General features: G+C 46.0%; 1 pseudogene; it reads right to left on the bottom strand.

The window, feature by feature from the left end:
- LOC105826790 overlaps nt 1-1,996 on the bottom strand; it is a 9,465-nt pseudogene extending 7,469 nt beyond the window's left edge.
- Between the last annotated feature and the right edge of the window lie 3,913 nt (nt 1,997-5,909).

The raw sequence follows: 5,909 nt of genomic DNA, 5'->3' as shown, positions 1-5,909 counted from the left end.
AGAAGTCCATTTTCTCCAGAGAGCTCACTCAGATACGAAGACTTGACAGGGCCTCAACCCAATAAGGGGCCAAAGTATGACCTCTAGCTCTGGGGTCCTCAAAGTGGGGTTCCCAGGCCGGCATCGGTACCATCCCCAGGGCCTTGTTCAGGATGCGATTCTCGGGCCCCAGCCCTGACCTCCTGAATCTGAAACTGTGGGTTGGGCTGGCGTGGGCTGAGGCTGCCCACTTTTCCTGGCCTTTAGGGATCCTGGTGGGACCTAAAGTTCGAGAACCACTGCCCTAGTGAGTCTCAAATACCTAGATCGTGCTCGCTCTCTTCCTCTAACCTTCCATGCCCAGGATAAGCTCTTGAATGACAAAGAGTGTCATCCAAGAAGAGGATTTCTGTCACCCTGTGAAATCTGGGAAGGTGGCCGGCAGGTGTTGGTCCAGGCCAGAGGCCACCCTAAAGCTACTTCCGCAAGGCCCGCCCCTCCTCTCTGTCACCCAAACACCGGCTCTGTGCTGGCGGTCCTGGGGCACAAGCAGCAAGCATTGCCTGGGCTGCAGTCTAGGTACTGCTGCCACCCCACTGGCTTCCAGAAGGGCAGTGCTCTGGGGTTCCAAGCGACAGAACTCACAGCCTCGTGAGGAAGGGACCCTCCTTACAGATTGTTTCAAAGCTGTGTGGCATTGCGTGCAGGGGGAGAGGAAGAGAGGGCACGCAAGGTGCACCTGACCACACTCACTGATGTCAGCAAGGACATTCGGGACGGGGAGGGGAAAAAGGGACCTAGGATGATCTCGGGGTTCAGGTGGGAGATGTGGACTTTTCATCTACTCCTTACAAGCCCTGCAAGGACGTATCTTGATTCCAATTTTACAGAGGAGTAAGGAAAGCTGTGAGAGGCTGCTTGCCTTGTTTGCTCCTCCCCTAAATCGCAGGGAGGACTTGGAGGAAAGCCGTGGTGCAGGCCAGGGGACAGCGAGCCCTTTCCTTAGAAGGTCCTAGAACTTCCTCGGCCCTTGCTTTCCCTCATAAACTTCTAACTCAGGGTCCTCAGACTTATTATGCTTTCATTGTTCGGGGACCCCTGGACCCCCGCAGACACACACATGAAGGGCTTCTGACATGCCGAGTACGTACAGTAGTTTCCTCCCTTCTGTCCGAGCGTGGTTCCCATCAGCGTGATCAAGGAGAGCCACAGGGGTACGAAGATGGGTATACAGGAGAACGCGTTGTGGCCGTCTAGTTTGTGAACCAGCAGAATCTAAAGAGAGAGACATAGACAAGGTCCTTTTGACACAACAACGGAAAGTGGACAACTTTGGAAGCTGCACCTCATTAGACGGCCCCTGCCCAGTGAGCTCTCAGAAGCAGGAAGGTCAGCACTTCTGGTCTCGGCGAAAGATCACCCATCCTCAGGGATTTCCAGGAGATGAGCTTTCACATCCCTCTCTAGGGTTAAGCAAAAGTCCCTCCACATGAAAAGTTTCCAGCCCCAGGACTTTTATGGGAAATTCCTCCAGGTGTTTGTTTGAAGGATCAATGGTGGCCATTCTAGAATTCTCCACAGAACTCAAATATGAAAATCCAATATCCAACTCGCCCTTTCAAAACGTACGACCTCAAGACATACGGGCGCATCAGGACTGGAAAGCTGCACTCTCACTGCCAGCCCCTGCCCGCCCCCCAAGAGAAGGAGGCGTGCTCTATCCTGGAGGCGTGCTCTCGCTGCAATTTCGAGGGATAGCAGGCTGCTTTCCAGGTAGGCAGGAGGCCGCGGGAGGGAAGGGTGGGCCTTAGGGGCTGGAGAGGTTTCTCGTAGGTAGAAAGCTCACCTCAAAAGTGAGAAGACGCACGATGATGGTCATCCAGCTCAGGGCCATTTTTATGTGAGTCTTGCGCTGCTCTGCAATCACGTCCATGGAGCGCAAGAACAGGACGGACCACACGATGTAATAGAGGACCACCAGGCACAGGAAGGACATGAGAATCCACAGAGGAACACACACAACCTGAGGCAAGGAGGGGAGAAGAAGTCTCTTTAGAGCTTCCACCCCAGCTTCCGGTGGAAGGCATTGTCCACACCTTGCTGGGTCTCTCCAGTTAAGACAGCGCCAGCCTGAATAAGGACGGTCCCTCCTCCCAGGACTGCTGTTGGGACAGCGCGGGAAAGAGAAGGTACAGTCTGCTGGCTACGGGGCCTGATGCTGGGGAAACACACGTTCTGTCATCAGTCAGTCAGTCAGTCCCTCCTCCTTGCGCGACAGCCCTGCATCTGGCCCCCAGCCTCTGCTCTTCCTGAGGTCCCTCCCTCCCTCCTTCCTACACTCACTCAGGCTCTGCCCCGCTCACTGGCATCACACCCCACCATACCCGCTTCTCAGGAAACATTTCCGCAACTTGCTGGAGGTACTTTGGGGACCCACTTGGGAACGGGTCCCCAGAAAGTTCAGCTGCCTGGGCTTCCAGGGACCCCGGCTGCGTTAGTGAACTTGGCAGACTGATGTTGGGCACGCAATGCTACCCCGTCCCTGCCACCATGCCCAGGCGAGTTCTGAGTCTGTTACTGTCCTACCAGAAAGACCTTGTCTATCCCACATGCAAGCCCGGAGGATAAGCCCTGGGGGCGTCACCTGGCCTGGCTCCCTTGTGTCATCTCTTCTCCCTCCTGCCCTGCCTCCCAGTTTTCTCTTTTTGTTTTATTAATTATGGCACAGTAAAAGTGACTGTCTTCCTTTGGCATACAGTTCCATGAGTTCTAACACACGTGTAGATCCTCACGGCCGCGGGCAGGACAGAGGAGCTCTCCCACCCTGTAAAACTCCTTCGTGCTGTCCTCCTTCCACTGTCGCACCCTCACTCCACCATAACCCCTGGCAACCAATGATCTGTTCTGTCACTGTACTTTTGCCTGTGGTAGAAGGTTACATAGATGGAATCACACAGCATGCAACCCTTTTGAGACTGCCTTCTGGCGATCAGCATGATGTCTCTGAGATTCATCCACGTCGTTCCCTGCGTCCACAGGTTGTTCCCTTCCATTGCTCAGTGGTATTCCACCGCATGGACGACTACAGTTTGCTTCCCCGACCGTCCATCGAAGGTGGTTTCCAGCTTTTGGCTAACCCGAACGAGGCTGCTACCAACACTGGAGTATGGGTTTCCAAATGGCTGGCTGTTTTCATTTCTCTAGGGTAAACACCCAGGAGAGGGACTACTGGGTCACATGGCAAGTGCACCTTTAATTGTATCAGAAACTGCCAAAGCGTTTTCCAGAATGCCTGTGCCCTTGTGCCTTCCTGCCGGGAATGCAGGAGAGTCCCAGTTCCTCTGCATCATTGCCCCACCTCCCCGCACCTGGCCATATCAGTGTCTCTGAGTTTCACCATTCTGATAAATGTGCGGGAGGACCCCATCCTGCCTGTCCCTGATGGGTAATGACGTTGAGCATCTTTTCCTGTGCTCATTCCCCATGTGTATATCCTCTTTGTGAATTATCTGTTGAGGCTTTTGCCAATTTTTATACTAGGTGTTTGTTTTCTTATTTTTGAGTTTTTAGAGTTCTTTGTATGTTTTAGGTACTCGTCAATGTTTTGATAGGTGCTTTGCATATACTTTGTCCCAATCTGTGGCCTGTATTCTTGTTCATTTCAATTTTGAGGAGGCCCAGATTTATTTATTCATATATTATATTCTAGGATTGGGGCAAAGAAAATAGAAGATGAACTTAATATTTTGCAGTGCCAGAAAATAAGGACATGCTTAAGAAATGATGAGAAATATAAAAAAGACACAGGAGCTCCCAAAGGCAGAAAGGGCTCCCCAAAGCTGGGAAATTTCAGCAAAAATATCAACAATGGTAGTATTGAATTATAACCAATAGAATAAAATAATGATTTTGAGTTTTCTGATCTGTGAACATGTTAATATGTACCTGTTTATTTAGATCTTCTTTAATTTTTCTAACTCATCTTTTGTAGTTTTCAATGTACTTTTCATTAAATTTATTACAAAGTGTTTTATGTCTTTTGAGGCCATTGATAAGGCACTTGACTTAGTGTCATTTTCATGTGTTTGCTGTTCATATAGAGAGATACAATTGATTTCTGTATATCGAACTTGTGTCTTATAGCCATGGTATGTTCACCTGTCTATTATATTTTTGGTTCTTTTATAGAATCCTTAGGATTTTCCACATTCATCTTCATGTTGTTTGCAGCAAAGAAGTTTTATTTCTTCCTTTTAAATTCTTATTCCTTTTATTTCTTTCCCTTATTATATTGCAATAGTTTAAGTGTCTAATAGAAATAATTGAGCAGAAATGAGAAACAAAGTATTTTTGCCTTGCTCCTGGCCCTAGGTAGAAAGCGTTATACATTTTACCATTGAGCGTAATCTTAGCTCTAGGTTTTTTGTAGATTTTCTTTAACTAATGGAGAACATTATGATATATTTCTAGATTGCTTGGAATTTTAAAAAATGAAATGTATTGAAAATTTTCAGTGATTCTCTGCATATAATGGGCATCAGACCGTCTATGTTCTTACACATTTTCTGTCTATTTTGTTCCAGCAATTACTGAAAAGTTATATAAGTTAGAAACTTAGGCCTACATAAGGAAGGACATCAGAAAAGGAATAAATGAAGGTCAAATAAAAAGCTTCCTTATTCTTAACTGATCTAAAAGATGCCTGTTTAGATTAACAGTAGTAACAATGTATCGGCTGATTAGTGTATGTGGATAAATGAAATACATGACATCAATGTTATTTTTAAATTTTTCCTTTTTTTAATTTCAGAATATTATGGGTGTACAAACACTGTGGATACATATATTGCCTTCGCACCACCCAAGTTGGAACTACAAGCATGCTCAACACATAGACATCACGTGCTGTACCCATCAGGTGTGAATTTACCCATCCCCTCCTCCCTCCTCTCACCTGGCCAACACCCTATCAATGATGCTTCCATATTTGCACATAACTGTTGATCAGTTAATGACAATTTAATGGTGAGTGTGTGTGGTGCTTGATTTTCCATTCTGGTGATGCTTCACTTAGAAGACTGGGCTCCAGCTCTATCCGGGATAGTAGAAGAGGTGCTAGATCACCATTGTTTTTTGTGGCTGAGTAGTACTCTATGGTATACATATGCCACATTTCATTAATCCAATCATGTATTGATGGACACTTGGGTCGTTTCCACATCTTTGCAATGGTGAATTGTGCTGCTATGAGCTTCCGAGTGCAAATGTCCTTTTTATAGAATGCCTTTTTGTCCTTTGGGTATATACCCAGTAGTGGAATTGTTGTATCAAAAGTTTAGTTGTTTTAGGTGTCTCCGTATTTCTTTCCATAGAGCTTGAATTAGATTGCAGTACCACCAGCAGTGTAAGAGTGCTCCCATCTCTGCTCATCCATGCCAACATTTGTTCTTTTCTGGCTTTTTGATAAAAGCCATTCTCACTGGAGTTAAGTAATATCTCATTTTGGTTTTGATTTGCATTTTCCTGATGATTAGAGGTGTTGAGCAATTTTTTCATATGTGTGTTGGCCATTAGTCTGTCTTCTTTTGAAAAGTTTCTGTTCATGTTGTTTGCCCACTTTTTATGGGGTCGTTTGATTTTTTTCTTGTTGATTTTCCTCAGTTCTCTATTGATTCTAGTTATGAGCACTTTATTGGATGTGTAACATGTGAATATTTTCTCCCATTCTGTATTGTCTATTTGCTCTGATGATAGTCACCTTGGAAGTGCAGAAACTTTTTAATTTGATTAGGTTCCATTCATTTATTTTTGTTGTTGCTGTGTTTGCCTTTGGGGTCTTCTTCATAAATTCTTTGCCTAGGATGATGTCTAAAAAGAGTTTTTCCAACATTTTCTTCTAGAATTCTTATGGTTTTTCCAACATTTTCTTC

Source organism: Propithecus coquereli, unplaced genomic scaffold (genome assembly GCF_000956105.1).
Source record: "Propithecus coquereli isolate 6110/MARCELLA unplaced genomic scaffold, Pcoq_1.0 Scaffold919, whole genome shotgun sequence".
Lineage (NCBI taxonomy): Eukaryota > Metazoa > Chordata > Mammalia > Primates > Indriidae > Propithecus > Propithecus coquereli.
The sequence above is the reverse complement of the archived record's forward strand: the minus strand, read 5'-3'. Positions and strand labels throughout refer to the sequence as shown.